This window comes from Schistocerca serialis, chromosome 2, assembly GCF_023864345.2.
Source record: "Schistocerca serialis cubense isolate TAMUIC-IGC-003099 chromosome 2, iqSchSeri2.2, whole genome shotgun sequence".
Taxonomy (NCBI): Eukaryota; Metazoa; Arthropoda; class Insecta; order Orthoptera; family Acrididae; genus Schistocerca; species Schistocerca serialis.
Genome location: NC_064639.1, coordinates 1124549300 through 1124568660, shown reverse-complemented (window position 1 = coordinate 1124568660; position 19361 = coordinate 1124549300). Strand labels below are relative to the sequence as shown.

Genomic DNA, 19361 nt, shown 5'->3' with positions numbered 1-19361 from the left:
ACAGTATCGCGCAACGTGTAAACATCTTACTTCTTGTGAAGATCGCTTGTTATTTACCTGGCAGTGTCACGCTGGAGGAAGCATTGTCTTTTAGGGGAGAAAAATGAAACGGCACTTGGTGCGGTCGAATACGTGGCCTTTGTGTTCACAGCACGACGCTCTAACTTACTCAGCTATCGAGCTACGCAATGTGGCACGTCTGCAGTCCAATACCCGATCCACCGTCTCATCCACCTTTATTACTGCCCTGACACTCATTTAAACACATATCTGCTTTCCTTCACGTTTGCTCGCCTGATGCTTGGACCCCAAAAACCACAACACAAAGATATCGTAAATGCTGTGAGAATAACCAAGACACAGCAAGCAAAAGTATGTTCGGCTACCGGGAATCGAATCCTGGCCTCGTGGCGAAAGCCATGTCTCCTAGCAGCTTTCCATTCTTTCTGACCGCCAGACAATCAGACTTGCAAGGCAAGCACCATAGTCACTGCCGTCTCTAGTAGTATCTGTGGAACCTGTTCCCGCGTAATTTACTTGTTTTCCCGCATGTATGAAATTGGTAGTTTTGGAATATCTAAAATGCATTGTCAGATGTGGGGTTCGAACCCACGCTCGCCTTAGGGAACCAGAGCTTAAATCTGGCGCCTTAGACCGCTCGGCCAATCTGACGTGTGAGCGCAAAGTCTCTACTACCGTCCTTTCAAGGAATATCTCCAGAGCCTGACGGCGAAATTAGCGTGTTTTCTTTCCTTGTGTGAAGGAATTACGTTGGTTTTAGAGTATTTAAAACGAGTAGTCAGATGTGAGGTTGCACCACAAACCTCCCTTTCGGGAACCACAGCTTAAACATGGTGCCTTAAACCATTGTTTTCCGTCGCCATCTGTCTTGAGTGGAACGAGCAGAACTGTAGTTATCAATATTCACATTGACGCAGAGAAAACAAAAAACGACACAAAAGGCCGTTACCTAGCAACGGCTACGCTGTGCATTTCGCCCTCAGGGGAAGCTAATGATATGCTCCAGGCGAGCATCAAACTAACCAACTTAATATTGTGATACTTAGGCGCTTTCTACTTCTGGATTGGCACACATATGCTGCATCGTCTCTGGATCATCAGTAAGTACGTCACATTAGATATTTGTTTTATCGCCCTGCTGTAAATTAAAGGGCAGTTTTTCAACGGCTGTCAGTTCTGCTTCTAGCTTCACTACATCGCCCTAGCAGCACCTACGCACTGCGTTCAGATGTGCTCACCTCCGCCCTGGCGTTGAGCGCCTACAGCGCCATCGCCTTCGGCCTCTGGTGGCAGGAGGGTAGCCGACACATGAGGGCGTGGGTGGGACGCAGCACAACGCGGTGGTGGTGTAACGGTCAGCATGGTTGCTTCCCAAGCAGTTGATCCGGGTTCGATTCCCGGCCACCGCACAAAACGTACCTTTTTCTTCTACGGGTATTCCACGTAACGAAACGCGATCTTCGAAACTGTGAACTGTCGCGGTACGAATAGTTTTCCTTCGCCCCTCGTCTCAGTCCGTGCTGCCATGGCGCTAGTCTGCGGGTTTCGTTTCTCAGCATCGTGTGTCTCCATGTGTCGACTTGTCTCGACTTTGCTCGGCTGACGCGAAAGCTGACGCTTGGAAATGGGCATATATGTAGAGGGCAGGTGCGAGAAACGACTGGGAGAGATCAAAAATCGACAAACACACGACAGAATCTTTCATTTTATTGTGGCCACAGATTCGCCCCTTAGTGTACCGAGAGGTAAGAGTGGCGCCAGCGTGCGGGACCGCATCATTATCGCTAAGCAACAGCGAAACCGAAGGAAAAATGCAAAATGAAAGAAGCGAACAGCACATCGAGTTCCCAGCCGAGCACGCATCCAAGTACTAACCACAGCCAACGAATCTTAACGCCGGTGAACATACGAGAACCGCTGCACTACGCGCGGTATGGCCATTGGCGACAGTATCGCGCAACGTGTAAACATCTTACTTCTTGTGAAGATCGCTTGTTATTTACCTGGCAGTGTCACGCTGGAGGAAGCATTGTCTTTTAGGGGAGAAAAATGAAACGGCACTTGGTGCGGTCGAATACGTGGCCTTTGTGTTCACAGCACGACGCTCTAACTTACTCAGCTATCGAGCTACGCAATGTGGCACGTCTGCAGTCCAATACCCGATCCACCGTCTCATCCACCTTTATTACTGCCCTGACACTCATTTAAACACATATCTGCTTTCCTTCACGTTTGCTCGCCTGATGCTTGGACCCCAAAAACCACAACACAAAGATATCGTAAATGCTGTGAGAATAACCAAGACACAGCAAGCAAAAGTATGTTCGGCTACCGGGAATCGAATCCTGGCCTCGTGGCGAAAGCCATGTCTCCTAGCAGCTTTCCATTCTTTCTGACCGCCAGACAATCAGACTTGCAAGGCAAGCACCATAGTCACTGCCGTCTCTAGTAGTATCTGTGGAACCTGTTCCCGCGTAATTTACTTGTTTTCCCGCATGTATGAAATTGGTAGTTTTGGAATATCTAAAATGCATTGTCAGATGTGGGGTTCGAACCCACGCTCGCCTTAGGGAACCAGAGCTTAAATCTGGCGCCTTAGACCGCTCGGCCAATCTGACGTGTGAGCGCAAAGTCTCTACTACCGTCCTTTCAAGGAATATCTCCAGAGCCTGACGGCGAAATTAGCGTGTTTTCTTTCCTTGTGTGAAGGAATTACGTTGGTTTTAGAGTATTTAAAACGAGTTGTCAGATGTGAGGTTGCACCACAAACCTCCCTTTCGGGAACCACAGCTTAAACATGGTGCCTTAAACCATTGTTTTCCGTCGCCATCTGTCTTGAGTGGAACGAGCAGAACTGTAGTTATCAATATTCACATTGACGCAGAGAAAACAAAAAACGACACAAAAGGCCGTTACCTAGCAACGGCTACGCTGTGCATTTCGCCCTCAGGGGAAGCTAATGATATGCTCCAGGCGAGCATCAAACTAACCAACTTAATATTGTGATACTTAGGCGCTTTCTACTTCTGGATTGGCACACATATGCTGCATCGTCTCTGGATCATCAGTAAGTACGTCACATTAGATATTTGTTTTATCGCCCTGCTGTAAATTAAAGGGCAGTTTTTCAACGGCTGTCAGTTCTGCTTCTAGCTTCACTACATCGCCCTAGCAGCACCTACGCACTGCGTTCAGATGTGCTCACCTCCGCCCTGGCGTTGAGCGCCTACAGCGCCATCGCCTTCGGCCTCTGGTGGCAGGAGGGTAGCCGACACATGAGGGCGTGGGTGGGACGCAGCACAACGCGGTGGTGGTGTAACGGTCAGCATGGTTGCTTCCCAAGCAGTTGATCCGGGTTCGATTCCCGGCCACCGCACAAAACGTACCTTTTTCTTCTACGGGTATTCCACGTAACGAAACGCGATCTTCGAAACTGTGAACTGTCGCGGTACGAATAGTTTTCCTTCGCCCCTCGTCTCAGTCCGTGCTGCCATGGCGCTAGTCTGCGGGTTTCGTTTCTCAGCATCGTGTGTCTCCATGTGTCGACTTGTCTCGACTTTGCTCGGCTGACGCGAAAGCTGACGCTTGGAAATGGGCATATATGTAGAGGGCAGGTGCGAGAAACGACTGGGAGAGATCAAAAATCGACAAACACACGACAGAATCTTTCATTTTATTGTGGCCACAGATTCGCCCCTTAGTGTACCGAGAGGTAAGAGTGGCGCCAGCGTGCGGGACCGCATCATTATCGCTAAGCAACAGCGAAACCGAAGGAAAAATGCAAAATGAAAGAAGCGAACAGCACATCGAGTTCCCAGCCGAGCACGCATCCAAGTACTAACCACAGCCAACGAATCTTAACGCCGGTGAACATACGAGAACCGCTGCACTACGCGCGGTATGGCCATTGGCGACAGTATCGCGCAACGTGTAAACATCTTACTTCTTGTGAAGATCGCTTGTTATTTACCTGGCAGTGTCACGCTGGAGGAAGCATTGTCTTTTAGGGGAGAAAAATGAAACGGCACTTGGTGCGGTCGAATACGTGGCCTTTGTGTTCACAGCACGACGCTCTAACTTACTCAGCTATCGAGCTACGCAATGTGGCACGTCTGCAGTCCAATACCCGATCCACCGTCTCATCCACCTTTATTACTGCCCTGACACTCATTTAAACACATATCTGCTTTCCTTCACGTTTGCTCGCCTGATGCTTGGACCCCAAAAACCACAACACAAAGATATCGTAAATGCTGTGAGAATAACCAAGACACAGCAAGCAAAAGTATGTTCGGCTACCGGGAATCGAATCCTGGCCTCGTGGCGAAAGCCATGTCTCCTAGCAGCTTTCCATTCTTTCTGACCGCCAGACAATCAGACTTGCAAGGCAAGCACCATAGTCACTGCCGTCTCTAGTAGTATCTGTGGAACCTGTTCCCGCGTAATTTACTTGTTTTCCCGCATGTATGAAATTGGTAGTTTTGGAATATCTAAAATGCATTGTCAGATGTGGGGTTCGAACCCACGCTCGCCTTAGGGAACCAGAGCTTAAATCTGGCGCCTTAGACCGCTCGGCCAATCTGACGTGTGAGCGCAAAGTCTCTACTACCGTCCTTTCAAGGAATATCTCCAGAGCCTGACGGCGAAATTAGCGTGTTTTCTTTCCTTGTGTGAAGGAATTACGTTGGTTTTAGAGTATTTAAAACGAGTTGTCAGATGTGAGGTTGCACCACAAACCTCCCTTTCGGGAACCACAGCTTAAACATGGTGCCTTAAACCATTGTTTTCCGTCGCCATCTGTCTTGAGTGGAACGAGCAGAACTGTAGTTATCAATATTCACATTGACGCAGAGAAAACAAAAAACGACACAAAAGGCCGTTACCTAGCAACGGCTACGCTGTGCATTTCGCCCTCAGGGGAAGCTAATGATATGCTCCAGGCGAGCATCAAACTAACCAACTTAATATTGTGATACTTAGGCGCTTTCTACTTCTGGATTGGCACACATATGCTGCATCGTCTCTGGATCATCAGTAAGTACGTCACATTAGATATTTGTTTTATCGCCCTGCTGTAAATTAAAGGGCAGTTTTTCAACGGCTGTCAGTTCTGCTTCTAGCTTCACTACATCGCCCTAGCAGCACCTACGCACTGCGTTCAGATGTGCTCACCTCCGCCCTGGCGTTGAGCGCCTACAGCGCCATCGCCTTCGGCCTCTGGTGGCAGGAGGGTAGCCGACACATGAGGGCGTGGGTGGGACGCAGCACAACGCGGTGGTGGTGTAACGGTCAGCATGGTTGCTTCCCAAGCAGTTGATCCGGGTTCGATTCCCGGCCACCGCACAAAACGTACCTTTTTCTTCTACGGGTATTCCACGTAACGAAACGCGATCTTCGAAACTGTGAACTGTCGCGGTACGAATAGTTTTCCTTCGCCCCTCGTCTCAGTCCGTGCTGCCATGGCGCTAGTCTGCGGGTTTCGTTTCTCAGCATCGTGTGTCTCCATGTGTCGACTTGTCTCGACTTTGCTCGGCTGACGCGAAAGCTGACGCTTGGAAATGGGCATATATGTAGAGGGCAGGTGCGAGAAACGACTGGGAGAGATCAAAAATCGACAAACACACGACAGAATCTTTCATTTTATTGTGGCCACAGATTCGCCCCTTAGTGTACCGAGAGGTAAGAGTGGCGCCAGCGTGCGGGACCGCATCATTATCGCTAAGCAACAGCGAAACCGAAGGAAAAATGCAAAATGAAAGAAGCGAACAGCACATCGAGTTCCCAGCCGAGCACGCATCCAAGTACTAACCACAGCCAACGAATCTTAACGCCGGTGAACATACGAGAACCGCTGCACTACGCGCGGTATGGCCATTGGCGACAGTATCGCGCAACGTGTAAACATCTTACTTCTTGTGAAGATCGCTTGTTATTTACCTGGCAGTGTCACGCTGGAGGAAGCATTGTCTTTTAGGGGAGAAAAATGAAACGGCACTTGGTGCGGTCGAATACGTGGCCTTTGTGTTCACAGCACGACGCTCTAACTTACTCAGCTATCGAGCTACGCAATGTGGCACGTCTGCAGTCCAATACCCGATCCACCGTCTCATCCACCTTTATTACTGCCCTGACACTCATTTAAACACATATCTGCTTTCCTTCACGTTTGCTCGCCTGATGCTTGGACCCCAAAAACCACAACACAAAGATATCGTAAATGCTGTGAGAATAACCAAGACACAGCAAGCAAAAGTATGTTCGGCTACCGGGAATCGAATCCTGGCCTCGTGGCGAAAGCCATGTCTCCTAGCAGCTTTCCATTCTTTCTGACCGCCAGACAATCAGACTTGCAAGGCAAGCACCATAGTCACTGCCGTCTCTAGTAGTATCTGTGGAACCTGTTCCCGCGTAATTTACTTGTTTTCCCGCATGTATGAAATTGGTAGTTTTGGAATATCTAAAATGCATTGTCAGATGTGGGGTTCGAACCCACGCTCGCCTTAGGGAACCAGAGCTTAAATCTGGCGCCTTAGACCGCTCGGCCAATCTGACGTGTGAGCGCAAAGTCTCTACTACCGTCCTTTCAAGGAATATCTCCAGAGCCTGACGGCGAAATTAGCGTGTTTTCTTTCCTTGTGTGAAGGAATTACGTTGGTTTTAGAGTATTTAAAACGAGTTGTCAGATGTGAGGTTGCACCACAAACCTCCCTTTCGGGAACCACAGCTTAAACATGGTGCCTTAAACCATTGTTTTCCGTCGCCATCTGTCTTGAGTGGAACGAGCAGAACTGTAGTTATCAATATTCACATTGACGCAGAGAAAACAAAAAACGACACAAAAGGCCGTTACCTAGCAACGGCTACGCTGTGCATTTCGCCCTCAGGGGAAGCTAATGATATGCTCCAGGCGAGCATCAAACTAACCAACTTAATATTGTGATACTTAGGCGCTTTCTACTTCTGGATTGGCACACATATGCTGCATCGTCTCTGGATCATCAGTAAGTACGTCACATTAGATATTTGTTTTATCGCCCTGCTGTAAATTAAAGGGCAGTTTTTCAACGGCTGTCAGTTCTGCTTCTAGCTTCACTACATCGCCCTAGCAGCACCTACGCACTGCGTTCAGATGTGCTCACCTCCGCCCTGGCGTTGAGCGCCTACAGCGCCATCGCCTTCGGCCTCTGGTGGCAGGAGGGTAGCCGACACATGAGGGCGTGGGTGGGACGCAGCACAACGCGGTGGTGGTGTAACGGTCAGCATGGTTGCTTCCCAAGCAGTTGATCCGGGTTCGATTCCCGGCCACCGCACAAAACGTACCTTTTTCTTCTACGGGTATTCCACGTAACGAAACGCGATCTTCGAAACTGTGAACTGTCGCGGTACGAATAGTTTTCCTTCGCCCCTCGTCTCAGTCCGTGCTGCCATGGCGCTAGTCTGCGGGTTTCGTTTCTCAGCATCGTGTGTCTCCATGTGTCGACTTGTCTCGACTTTGCTCGGCTGACGCGAAAGCTGACGCTTGGAAATGGGCATATATGTAGAGGGCAGGTGCGAGAAACGACTGGGAGAGATCAAAAATCGACAAACACACGACAGAATCTTTCATTTTATTGTGGCCACAGATTCGCCCCTTAGTGTACCGAGAGGTAAGAGTGGCGCCAGCGTGCGGGACCGCATCATTATCGCTAAGCAACAGCGAAACCGAAGGAAAAATGCAAAATGAAAGAAGCGAACAGCACATCGAGTTCCCAGCCGAGCACGCATCCAAGTACTAACCACAGCCAACGAATCTTAACGCCGGTGAACATACGAGAACCGCTGCACTACGCGCGGTATGGCCATTGGCGACAGTATCGCGCAACGTGTAAACATCTTACTTCTTGTGAAGATCGCTTGTTATTTACCTGGCAGTGTCACGCTGGAGGAAGCATTGTCTTTTAGGGGAGAAAAATGAAACGGCACTTGGTGCGGTCGAATACGTGGCCTTTGTGTTCACAGCACGACGCTCTAACTTACTCAGCTATCGAGCTACGCAATGTGGCACGTCTGCAGTCCAATACCCGATCCACCGTCTCATCCACCTTTATTACTGCCCTGACACTCATTTAAACACATATCTGCTTTCCTTCACGTTTGCTCGCCTGATGCTTGGACCCCAAAAACCACAACACAAAGATATCGTAAATGCTGTGAGAATAACCAAGACACAGCAAGCAAAAGTATGTTCGGCTACCGGGAATCGAATCCTGGCCTCGTGGCGAAAGCCATGTCTCCTAGCAGCTTTCCATTCTTTCTGACCGCCAGACAATCAGACTTGCAAGGCAAGCACCATAGTCACTGCCGTCTCTAGTAGTATCTGTGGAACCTGTTCCCGCGTAATTTACTTGTTTTCCCGCATGTATGAAATTGGTAGTTTTGGAATATCTAAAATGCATTGTCAGATGTGGGGTTCGAACCCACGCTCGCCTTAGGGAACCAGAGCTTAAATCTGGCGCCTTAGACCGCTCGGCCAATCTGACGTGTGAGCGCAAAGTCTCTACTACCGTCCTTTCAAGGAATATCTCCAGAGCCTGACGGCGAAATTAGCGTGTTTTCTTTCCTTGTGTGAAGGAATTACGTTGGTTTTAGAGTATTTAAAACGAGTTGTCAGATGTGAGGTTGCACCACAAACCTCCCTTTCGGGAACCACAGCTTAAACATGGTGCCTTAAACCATTGTTTTCCGTCGCCATCTGTCTTGAGTGGAACGAGCAGAACTGTAGTTATCAATATTCACATTGACGCAGAGAAAACAAAAAACGACACAAAAGGCCGTTACCTAGCAACGGCTACGCTGTGCATTTCGCCCTCAGGGGAAGCTAATGATATGCTCCAGGCGAGCATCAAACTAACCAACTTAATATTGTGATACTTAGGCGCTTTCTACTTCTGGATTGGCACACATATGCTGCATCGTCTCTGGATCATCAGTAAGTACGTCACATTAGATATTTGTTTTATCGCCCTGCTGTAAATTAAAGGGCAGTTTTTCAACGGCTGTCAGTTCTGCTTCTAGCTTCACTACATCGCCCTAGCAGCACCTACGCACTGCGTTCAGATGTGCTCACCTCCGCCCTGGCGTTGAGCGCCTACAGCGCCATCGCCTTCGGCCTCTGGTGGCAGGAGGGTAGCCGACACATGAGGGCGTGGGTGGGACGCAGCACAACGCGGTGGTGGTGTAACGGTCAGCATGGTTGCTTCCCAAGCAGTTGATCCGGGTTCGATTCCCGGCCACCGCACAAAACGTACCTTTTTCTTCTACGGGTATTCCACGTAACGAAACGCGATCTTCGAAACTGTGAACTGTCGCGGTACGAATAGTTTTCCTTCGCCCCTCGTCTCAGTCCGTGCTGCCATGGCGCTAGTCTGCGGGTTTCGTTTCTCAGCATCGTGTGTCTCCATGTGTCGACTTGTCTCGACTTTGCTCGGCTGACGCGAAAGCTGACGCTTGGAAATGGGCATATATGTAGAGGGCAGGTGCGAGAAACGACTGGGAGAGATCAAAAATCGACAAACACACGACAGAATCTTTCATTTTATTGTGGCCACAGATTCGCCCCTTAGTGTACCGAGAGGTAAGAGTGGCGCCAGCGTGCGGGACCGCATCATTATCGCTAAGCAACAGCGAAACCGAAGGAAAAATGCAAAATGAAAGAAGCGAACAGCACATCGAGTTCCCAGCCGAGCACGCATCCAAGTACTAACCACAGCCAACGAATCTTAACGCCGGTGAACATACGAGAACCGCTGCACTACGCGCGGTATGGCCATTGGCGACAGTATCGCGCAACGTGTAAACATCTTACTTCTTGTGAAGATCGCTTGTTATTTACCTGGCAGTGTCACGCTGGAGGAAGCATTGTCTTTTAGGGGAGAAAAATGAAACGGCACTTGGTGCGGTCGAATACGTGGCCTTTGTGTTCACAGCACGACGCTCTAACTTACTCAGCTATCGAGCTACGCAATGTGGCACGTCTGCAGTCCAATACCCGATCCACCGTCTCATCCACCTTTATTACTGCCCTGACACTCATTTAAACACATATCTGCTTTCCTTCACGTTTGCTCGCCTGATGCTTGGACCCCAAAAACCACAACACAAAGATATCGTAAATGCTGTGAGAATAACCAAGACACAGCAAGCAAAAGTATGTTCGGCTACCGGGAATCGAATCCTGGCCTCGTGGCGAAAGCCATGTCTCCTAGCAGCTTTCCATTCTTTCTGACCGCCAGACAATCAGACTTGCAAGGCAAGCACCATAGTCACTGCCGTCTCTAGTAGTATCTGTGGAACCTGTTCCCGCGTAATTTACTTGTTTTCCCGCATGTATGAAATTGGTAGTTTTGGAATATCTAAAATGCATTGTCAGATGTGGGGTTCGAACCCACGCTCGCCTTAGGGAACCAGAGCTTAAATCTGGCGCCTTAGACCGCTCGGCCAATCTGACGTGTGAGCGCAAAGTCTCTACTACCGTCCTTTCAAGGAATATCTCCAGAGCCTGACGGCGAAATTAGCGTGTTTTCTTTCCTTGTGTGAAGGAATTACGTTGGTTTTAGAGTATTTAAAACGAGTTGTCAGATGTGAGGTTGCACCACAAACCTCCCTTTCGGGAACCACAGCTTAAACATGGTGCCTTAAACCATTGTTTTCCGTCGCCATCTGTCTTGAGTGGAACGAGCAGAACTGTAGTTATCAATATTCACATTGACGCAGAGAAAACAAAAAACGACACAAAAGGCCGTTACCTAGCAACGGCTACGCTGTGCATTTCGCCCTCAGGGGAAGCTAATGATATGCTCCAGGCGAGCATCAAACTAACCAACTTAATATTGTGATACTTAGGCGCTTTCTACTTCTGGATTGGCACACATATGCTGCATCGTCTCTGGATCATCAGTAAGTACGTCACATTAGATATTTGTTTTATCGCCCTGCTGTAAATTAAAGGGCAGTTTTTCAACGGCTGTCAGTTCTGCTTCTAGCTTCACTACATCGCCCTAGCAGCACCTACGCACTGCGTTCAGATGTGCTCACCTCCGCCCTGGCGTTGAGCGCCTACAGCGCCATCGCCTTCGGCCTCTGGTGGCAGGAGGGTAGCCGACACATGAGGGCGTGGGTGGGACGCAGCACAACGCGGTGGTGGTGTAACGGTCAGCATGGTTGCTTCCCAAGCAGTTGATCCGGGTTCGATTCCCGGCCACCGCACAAAACGTACCTTTTTCTTCTACGGGTATTCCACGTAACGAAACGCGATCTTCGAAACTGTGAACTGTCGCGGTACGAATAGTTTTCCTTCGCCCCTCGTCTCAGTCCGTGCTGCCATGGCGCTAGTCTGCGGGTTTCGTTTCTCAGCATCGTGTGTCTCCATGTGTCGACTTGTCTCGACTTTGCTCGGCTGACGCGAAAGCTGACGCTTGGAAATGGGCATATATGTAGAGGGCAGGTGCGAGAAACGACTGGGAGAGATCAAAAATCGACAAACACACGACAGAATCTTTCATTTTATTGTGGCCACAGATTCGCCCCTTAGTGTACCGAGAGGTAAGAGTGGCGCCAGCGTGCGGGACCGCATCATTATCGCTAAGCAACAGCGAAACCGAAGGAAAAATGCAAAATGAAAGAAGCGAACAGCACATCGAGTTCCCAGCCGAGCACGCATCCAAGTACTAACCACAGCCAACGAATCTTAACGCCGGTGAACATACGAGAACCGCTGCACTACGCGCGGTATGGCCATTGGCGACAGTATCGCGCAACGTGTAAACATCTTACTTCTTGTGAAGATCGCTTGTTATTTACCTGGCAGTGTCACGCTGGAGGAAGCATTGTCTTTTAGGGGAGAAAAATGAAACGGCACTTGGTGCGGTCGAATACGTGGCCTTTGTGTTCACAGCACGACGCTCTAACTTACTCAGCTATCGAGCTACGCAATGTGGCACGTCTGCAGTCCAATACCCGATCCACCGTCTCATCCACCTTTATTACTGCCCTGACACTCATTTAAACACATATCTGCTTTCCTTCACGTTTGCTCGCCTGATGCTTGGACCCCAAAAACCACAACACAAAGATATCGTAAATGCTGTGAGAATAACCAAGACACAGCAAGCAAAAGTATGTTCGGCTACCGGGAATCGAATCCTGGCCTCGTGGCGAAAGCCATGTCTCCTAGCAGCTTTCCATTCTTTCTGACCGCCAGACAATCAGACTTGCAAGGCAAGCACCATAGTCACTGCCGTCTCTAGTAGTATCTGTGGAACCTGTTCCCGCGTAATTTACTTGTTTTCCCGCATGTATGAAATTGGTAGTTTTGGAATATCTAAAATGCATTGTCAGATGTGGGGTTCGAACCCACGCTCGCCTTAGGGAACCAGAGCTTAAATCTGGCGCCTTAGACCGCTCGGCCAATCTGACGTGTGAGCGCAAAGTCTCTACTACCGTCCTTTCAAGGAATATCTCCAGAGCCTGACGGCGAAATTAGCGTGTTTTCTTTCCTTGTGTGAAGGAATTACGTTGGTTTTAGAGTATTTAAAACGAGTTGTCAGATGTGAGGTTGCACCACAAACCTCCCTTTCGGGAACCACAGCTTAAACATGGTGCCTTAAACCATTGTTTTCCGTCGCCATCTGTCTTGAGTGGAACGAGCAGAACTGTAGTTATCAATATTCACATTGACGCAGAGAAAACAAAAAACGACACAAAAGGCCGTTACCTAGCAACGGCTACGCTGTGCATTTCGCCCTCAGGGGAAGCTAATGATATGCTCCAGGCGAGCATCAAACTAACCAACTTAATATTGTGATACTTAGGCGCTTTCTACTTCTGGATTGGCACACATATGCTGCATCGTCTCTGGATCATCAGTAAGTACGTCACATTAGATATTTGTTTTATCGCCCTGCTGTAAATTAAAGGGCAGTTTTTCAACGGCTGTCAGTTCTGCTTCTAGCTTCACTACATCGCCCTAGCAGCACCTACGCACTGCGTTCAGATGTGCTCACCTCCGCCCTGGCGTTGAGCGCCTACAGCGCCATCGCCTTCGGCCTCTGGTGGCAGGAGGGTAGCCGACACATGAGGGCGTGGGTGGGACGCAGCACAACGCGGTGGTGGTGTAACGGTCAGCATGGTTGCTTCCCAAGCAGTTGATCCGGGTTCGATTCCCGGCCACCGCACAAAACGTACCTTTTTCTTCTACGGGTATTCCACGTAACGAAACGCGATCTTCGAAACTGTGAACTGTCGCGGTACGAATAGTTTTCCTTCGCCCCTCGTCTCAGTCCGTGCTGCCATGGCGCTAGTCTGCGGGTTTCGTTTCTCAGCATCGTGTGTCTCCATGTGTCGACTTGTCTCGACTTTGCTCGGCTGACGCGAAAGCTGACGCTTGGAAATGGGCATATATGTAGAGGGCAGGTGCGAGAAACGACTGGGAGAGATCAAAAATCGACAAACACACGACAGAATCTTTCATTTTATTGTGGCCACAGATTCGCCCCTTAGTGTACCGAGAGGTAAGAGTGGCGCCAGCGTGCGGGACCGCATCATTATCGCTAAGCAACAGCGAAACCGAAGGAAAAATGCAAAATGAAAGAAGCGAACAGCACATCGAGTTCCCAGCCGAGCACGCATCCAAGTACTAACCACAGCCAACGAATCTTAACGCCGGTGAACATACGAGAACCGCTGCACTACGCGCGGTATGGCCATTGGCGACAGTATCGCGCAACGTGTAAACATCTTACTTCTTGTGAAGATCGCTTGTTATTTACCTGGCAGTGTCACGCTGGAGGAAGCATTGTCTTTTAGGGGAGAAAAATGAAACGGCACTTGGTGCGGTCGAATACGTGGCCTTTGTGTTCACAGCACGACGCTCTAACTTACTCAGCTATCGAGCTACGCAATGTGGCACGTCTGCAGTCCAATACCCGATCCACCGTCTCATCCACCTTTATTACTGCCCTGACACTCATTTAAACACATATCTGCTTTCCTTCACGTTTGCTCGCCTGATGCTTGGACCCCAAAAACCACAACACAAAGATATCGTAAATGCTGTGAGAATAACCAAGACACAGCAAGCAAAAGTATGTTCGGCTACCGGGAATCGAATCCTGGCCTCGTGGCGAAAGCCATGTCTCCTAGCAGCTTTCCATTCTTTCTGACCGCCAGACAATCAGACTTGCAAGGCAAGCACCATAGTCACTGCCGTCTCTAGTAGTATCTGTGGAACCTGTTCCCGCGTAATTTACTTGTTTTCCCGCATGTATGAAATTGGTAGTTTTGGAATATCTAAAATGCATTGTCAGATGTGGGGTTCGAACCCACGCTCGCCTTAGGGAACCAGAGCTTAAATCTGGCGCCTTAGACCGCTCGGCCAATCTGACGTGTGAGCGCAAAGTCTCTACTACCGTCCTTTCAAGGAATATCTCCAGAGCCTGACGGCGAAATTAGCGTGTTTTCTTTCCTTGTGTGAAGGAATTACGTTGGTTTTAGAGTATTTAAAACGAGTTGTCAGATGTGAGGTTGCACCACAAACCTCCCTTTCGGGAACCACAGCTTAAACATGGTGCCTTAAACCATTGTTTTCCGTCGCCATCTGTCTTGAGTGGAACGAGCAGAACTGTAGTTATCAATATTCACATTGACGCAGAGAAAACAAAAAACGACACAAAAGGCCGTTACCTAGCAACGGCTACGCTGTGCATTTCGCCCTCAGGGGAAGCTAATGATATGCTCCAGGCGAGCATCAAACTAACCAACTTAATATTGTGATACTTAGGCGCTTTCTACTTCTGGATTGGCACACATATGCTGCATCGTCTCTGGATCATCAGTAAGTACGTCACATTAGATATTTGTTTTATCGCCCTGCTGTAAATTAAAGGGCAGTTTTTCAACGGCTGTCAGTTCTGCTTCTAGCTTCACTACATCGCCCTAGCAGCACCTACGCACTGCGTTCAGATGTGCTCACCTCCGCCCTGGCGTTGAGCGCCTACAGCGCCATCGCCTTCGGCCTCTGGTGGCAGGAGGGTAGCCGACACATGAGGGCGTGGGTGGGACGCAGCACAACGCGGTGGTGGTGTAACGGTCAGCATGGTTGCTTCCCAAGCAGTTGATCCGGGTTCGATTCCCGGCCACCGCACAAAACGTACCTTTTTCTTCTACGGGTATTCCACGTAACGAAACGCGATCTTCGAAACTGTGAACTGTCGCGGTACGAATAGTTTTCCTTCGCCCCTCGTCTCAGTCCGTGCTGCCATGGCGCTAGTCTGCGGGTTTCGTTTCTCAGCATCGTGTGTCTCCATGTGTCGACTTGTCTCGACTTTGCTCGGCTGACGCGAAAGCTGACGCTTGGAAATGGGCATATATGTAGAGGGCAGGTGCGAGAAACGACTGGGAGAGATCAAAAATCGACAAACACACGACAGAATCTTTCATTTTATTGTGGCCACAGATTCGCCCCTTAGTGTACCGAGAGGTAAGAGTGGCGCCAGCGTGCGGGACCGCATCATTATCGCTAAGCAACAGCGAAACCGAAGGAAAAATGCAAAATGAAAGAAGCGAACAGCACATCGAGTTCCCAGCCGAGCACGCATCCAAGTACTAACCACAGCCAACGAATCTTAACGCCGGTGAACATACGAGAACCGCTGCACTACGCGCGGTATGGCCATTGGCGACAGTATCGCGCAACGTGTAAACATCTTACTTCTTGTGAAGATCGCTTGTTATTTACCTGGCAGTGTCACGCTGGAGGAAGCATTGTCTTTTAGGGGAGAAAAATGAAACGGCACTTGGTGCGGTCGAATACGTGGCCTTTGTGTTCACAGCACGACGCTCTAACTTACTCAGCTATCGAGCTACGCAATGTGGCACGTCTGCAGTCCAATACCCGATCCACCGTCTCATCCACCTTTATTACTGCCCTGACACTCATTTAAACACATATCTGCTTTCCTTCACGTTTGCTCGCCTGATGCTTGGACCCCAAAAACCACAACACAAAGATATCGTAAATGCTGTGAGAATAACCAAGACACAGCAAGCAAAAGTATGTTCGGCTACCGGGAATCGAATCCTGGCCTCGTGGCGAAAGCCATGTCTCCTAGCAGCTTTCCATTCTTTCTGACCGCCAGACAATCAGACTTGCAAGGCAAGCACCATAGTCACTGCCGTCTCTAGTAGTATCTGTGGAACCTGTTCCCGCGTATTTACTTGTTTTCCCGCATGTATGAAATTGGTAGTTTTGGAATATCTAAAATGCATTGTCAGATGTGGGGTTCGAACCCACGCTCGCCTTAGGGAACCAGAGCTTAAATCTGGCGCCTTAGACCGCTCGGCCAATCTGACGTGTGAGCGCAAAGTCTCTACTACCGTCCTTTCAAGGAATATCTCCAGAGCCTGACGGCGAAATTAGCGTGTTTTCTTTCCTTGTGTGAAGGAATTACGTTGGTTTTAGAGTATTTAAAACGAGTTGTCAGATGTGAGGTTGCACCACAAACCTCCCTTTCGGGAACCACAGCTTAAACATGGTGCCTTAAACCATTGTTTTCCGTCGCCATCTGTCTTGAGTGGAACGAGCAGAACTGTAGTTATCAATATTCACATTGACGCAGAGAAAACAAAAAACGACACAAAAGGCCGTTACCTAGCAACGGCTACGCTGTGCATTTCGCCCTCAGGGGAAGCTAATGATATGCTCCAGGCGAGCATCAAACTAACCAACTTAATATTGTGATACTTAGGCGCTTTCTACTTCTGGATTGGCACACATATGCTGCATCGTCTCTGGATCATCAGTAAGTACGTCACATTAGATATTTGTTTTATCGCCCTGCTGTAAATTAAAGGGCAGTTTTTTCAACGGCTGTCAGTTCTGCTTCTAGCTTCACTACATCGCCCTAGCAGCACCTACGCACTGCGTTCAGATGTGCTCACCTCCGCCCTGGCGTTGAGCGCCTACAGCGCCATCGCCTTCGGCCTCTGGTGGCAGGAGGGTAGCCGACACATGAGGGCGTGGGTGGGACGCAGCACAACGCGGTGGTGGTGTAACGGTCAGCATGGTTGCTTCCCAAGCAGTTGATCCGGGTTCGATTCCCGGCCACCGCACAAAACGTACCTTTTTTCTTCTACGGGTATTCCACGTAACGAAACGCGATCTTCGAAACTGTGAACTGTCGCGGTACGAATAGTTTTCCTTCGCCCCTCGTCTCAGTCCGTGCTGCCATGGCGCTAGTCTGCGGGTTTCGTTTCTCAGCATCGTGTGTCTCCATGTGTCGACTTGTCTCGACTTTGCTCGGCTGACGCGAAAGCTGACGCTTGGAAATGGGCATATATGTAGAGGGCAGGTGCGAGAAACGACTGGGAGAGATCAAAAATCGACAAACACACGACAGAATCTTTCATTTTATTGTGGCCACAGATTCGCCCCTTAGTGTACCGAGAGGTAAGAGTGGCGCCAGCGTGCGGGACCGCATCATTATCGCTAAGCAACAGCGAAACCGAAGGAAAAATGCAAAATGAAAGAAGCGAACAGCACATCGAGTTCCCAGCCGAGCACGCATCCAAGTACTAACCACAGCCAACGAATCTTAACGCCGGTGAACATACGAGAACCGCTGCACTACGCGCGGTATGGCCATTGGCGACAGTATCGCGCAACGTGTAAACATCTTACTTCTTGTGAAGATCGCTTGTTATTTACCTGGCAGTGTCACGCTGGAGGAAGCATTGTCTTTTAGGGGAGAAAAATGAAACGGCACTTGGTGCGGTCGAATACGTGGCCTTTGTGTTCACAGCACGACGCTCTAACTTACTCAGCTATCGAGCTACGCAATGTGGCACGTCTGCAGTCCAATACCCGATCCACCGTCTCATCCACCTTTATTACTGCCCTGACACTCATTTAAACACATATCTGCTTTCCTTCACGTTTGCTCGCCTGATGCTTGGACCCCAAAAACCACAACACAAAGATATCGTAAATGCTGTGAGAATAACCAAGACACAGCAAGCAAAAGTATGTTCGGCTACCGGGAATCGAATCCTGGCCTCGTGGCGAAAGCCATGTCTCCTAGCAGCTTTCCATTCTTTCTGACCGCCAGACAATCAGACTTGCAAGGCAAGCACCATAGTCACTGCCGTCTCTAGTAGTATCTGTGGAACCTGTTCCCGCGTAATTTACTTGTTTTCCCGCATGTATGAAATTGGTAGTTTTGGAATATCTAAAATGCATTGTCAGATGTGGGGTTCGAACCCACGCTCGCCTTAGGGAACCAGAGCTTAAATCTGGCGCCTTAGACCGCTCGGCCAATCTGACGTGTGAGCGCAAAGTCTCTACTACCGTCCTTTCAAGGAATATCTCCAGAGCCTGACGGCGAAATTAGCGTGTTTTCTTCCTTGTGTGAAGGAATTACGTTGGTTTTAGAGTATTTAAAACGAGTTGTCAGATGTGAGGTTGCACCACAAACCTCCCTTTCGGGAACCACAGCTTAAACATGGTGCCTTAAACCATTGTTTTCCGTCGCCATCTGTCTTGAGTGGAACGAGCAGAACTGTAGTTATCAATATTCACATTGACGCAGAGAAAACAAAAAACGACACAAAAGGCCGTTACCTAGCAACGGCTACGCTGTGCATTTCGCCCTCAGGGGAAGCTAATGATATGCTCCAGGCGAGCATCAAACTAACCAACTTAATATTGTGATACTTAGGCGCTTTCTACTTCTGGATTGGCACACATATGCTGCATCGTCTCTGGATCATCAGTAAGTACGTCACATTAGATATTTGTTTTATCGCCCTGCTGTAAATTAAAGGGCAGTTTTTCAACGGCTGTCAGTTCTGCTTCTAGCTTCACTACATCGCCCTAGCAGCACCTACGCACTGCGTTCAGATGTGCTCACCTCCGCCCTGGCGTTGAGCGCCTACAGCGCCATCGCCTTCGGCCTCTGGTGGCAGGAGGGTAGCCGACACATGAGGGCGTGGGTGGGACGCAGCACAACGCGGTGGTGGTGTAACGGTCAGCATGGTTGCTTCCCAAGCAGTTGATCCGGGGTTCGATTCCCGGCCACCGCACAAAACGTACCTTTTTCTTCTACGGGTATTCCACGTAACGAAACGCGATCTTCGAAACTGTGAACTGTCGCGGTACGAATAGTTTTCCTTCGCCCCTCGTCTCAGTCCGTGCTGCCATGGCGCTAGTCTGCGGGTTTCGTTTCTCAGCATCGTGTGTCTCCATGTGTCGACTTGTCTCGACTTTGCTCGGCTGACGCGAAAGCTGACGCTTGGAAATGGGCATATAT

At 49.4% G+C, this 19361-nt stretch overlaps 20 non-coding genes across 20 annotated transcripts; 10 read left to right on the top strand and 10 right to left on the bottom strand.

The window, feature by feature from the left end:
• Positions 1-588: 588 nt before the first annotated feature.
• Positions 589-672, bottom strand: Trnal-uaa (transfer RNA leucine (anticodon UAA)). The gene has a single exon. It is a non-coding gene; the product is annotated as a tRNA-Leu (tRNA).
• Positions 673-1358: 686 nt separating this feature from the next.
• Trnag-ccc (transfer RNA glycine (anticodon CCC)) lies at positions 1359-1430 on the top strand. Its single transcript has one exon. It is a non-coding gene; the product is annotated as a tRNA-Gly (tRNA).
• A 1125-nt stretch (positions 1431-2555) lies between these two features.
• Trnal-uaa (transfer RNA leucine (anticodon UAA)) lies at positions 2556-2639 on the bottom strand. Its single transcript has one exon. It is a non-coding gene; the product is annotated as a tRNA-Leu (tRNA).
• A 686-nt stretch (positions 2640-3325) lies between these two features.
• Positions 3326-3397, top strand: Trnag-ccc (transfer RNA glycine (anticodon CCC)). The gene has a single exon. It is a non-coding gene; the product is annotated as a tRNA-Gly (tRNA).
• Positions 3398-4522: 1125 nt separating this feature from the next.
• Trnal-uaa (transfer RNA leucine (anticodon UAA)) lies at positions 4523-4606 on the bottom strand. The gene has a single exon. It is a non-coding gene; the product is annotated as a tRNA-Leu (tRNA).
• A 686-nt stretch (positions 4607-5292) lies between these two features.
• Positions 5293-5364, top strand: Trnag-ccc (transfer RNA glycine (anticodon CCC)). The gene has a single exon. It is a non-coding gene; the product is annotated as a tRNA-Gly (tRNA).
• A 1125-nt stretch (positions 5365-6489) lies between these two features.
• On the bottom strand, positions 6490-6573 carry Trnal-uaa (transfer RNA leucine (anticodon UAA)). The gene has a single exon. It is a non-coding gene; the product is annotated as a tRNA-Leu (tRNA).
• Positions 6574-7259: 686 nt separating this feature from the next.
• On the top strand, positions 7260-7331 carry Trnag-ccc (transfer RNA glycine (anticodon CCC)). Its single transcript has one exon. It is a non-coding gene; the product is annotated as a tRNA-Gly (tRNA).
• Positions 7332-8456: 1125 nt separating this feature from the next.
• On the bottom strand, positions 8457-8540 carry Trnal-uaa (transfer RNA leucine (anticodon UAA)). Its single transcript has one exon. It is a non-coding gene; the product is annotated as a tRNA-Leu (tRNA).
• A 686-nt stretch (positions 8541-9226) lies between these two features.
• Positions 9227-9298, top strand: Trnag-ccc (transfer RNA glycine (anticodon CCC)). The gene has a single exon. It is a non-coding gene; the product is annotated as a tRNA-Gly (tRNA).
• A 1125-nt stretch (positions 9299-10423) lies between these two features.
• On the bottom strand, positions 10424-10507 carry Trnal-uaa (transfer RNA leucine (anticodon UAA)). Its single transcript has one exon. It is a non-coding gene; the product is annotated as a tRNA-Leu (tRNA).
• A 686-nt stretch (positions 10508-11193) lies between these two features.
• On the top strand, positions 11194-11265 carry Trnag-ccc (transfer RNA glycine (anticodon CCC)). The gene has a single exon. It is a non-coding gene; the product is annotated as a tRNA-Gly (tRNA).
• A 1125-nt stretch (positions 11266-12390) lies between these two features.
• Positions 12391-12474, bottom strand: Trnal-uaa (transfer RNA leucine (anticodon UAA)). Its single transcript has one exon. It is a non-coding gene; the product is annotated as a tRNA-Leu (tRNA).
• Positions 12475-13160: 686 nt separating this feature from the next.
• Trnag-ccc (transfer RNA glycine (anticodon CCC)) lies at positions 13161-13232 on the top strand. Its single transcript has one exon. It is a non-coding gene; the product is annotated as a tRNA-Gly (tRNA).
• A 1125-nt stretch (positions 13233-14357) lies between these two features.
• Positions 14358-14441, bottom strand: Trnal-uaa (transfer RNA leucine (anticodon UAA)). The gene has a single exon. It is a non-coding gene; the product is annotated as a tRNA-Leu (tRNA).
• A 686-nt stretch (positions 14442-15127) lies between these two features.
• Trnag-ccc (transfer RNA glycine (anticodon CCC)) lies at positions 15128-15199 on the top strand. Its single transcript has one exon. It is a non-coding gene; the product is annotated as a tRNA-Gly (tRNA).
• A 1124-nt stretch (positions 15200-16323) lies between these two features.
• Positions 16324-16407, bottom strand: Trnal-uaa (transfer RNA leucine (anticodon UAA)). Its single transcript has one exon. It is a non-coding gene; the product is annotated as a tRNA-Leu (tRNA).
• A 687-nt stretch (positions 16408-17094) lies between these two features.
• On the top strand, positions 17095-17166 carry Trnag-ccc (transfer RNA glycine (anticodon CCC)). The gene has a single exon. It is a non-coding gene; the product is annotated as a tRNA-Gly (tRNA).
• Positions 17167-18292: 1126 nt separating this feature from the next.
• Positions 18293-18376, bottom strand: Trnal-uaa (transfer RNA leucine (anticodon UAA)). Its single transcript has one exon. It is a non-coding gene; the product is annotated as a tRNA-Leu (tRNA).
• A 685-nt stretch (positions 18377-19061) lies between these two features.
• On the top strand, positions 19062-19134 carry Trnag-ccc (transfer RNA glycine (anticodon CCC)). Its single transcript has one exon. It is a non-coding gene; the product is annotated as a tRNA-Gly (tRNA).
• Positions 19135-19361: the final 227 nt, after the last annotated feature.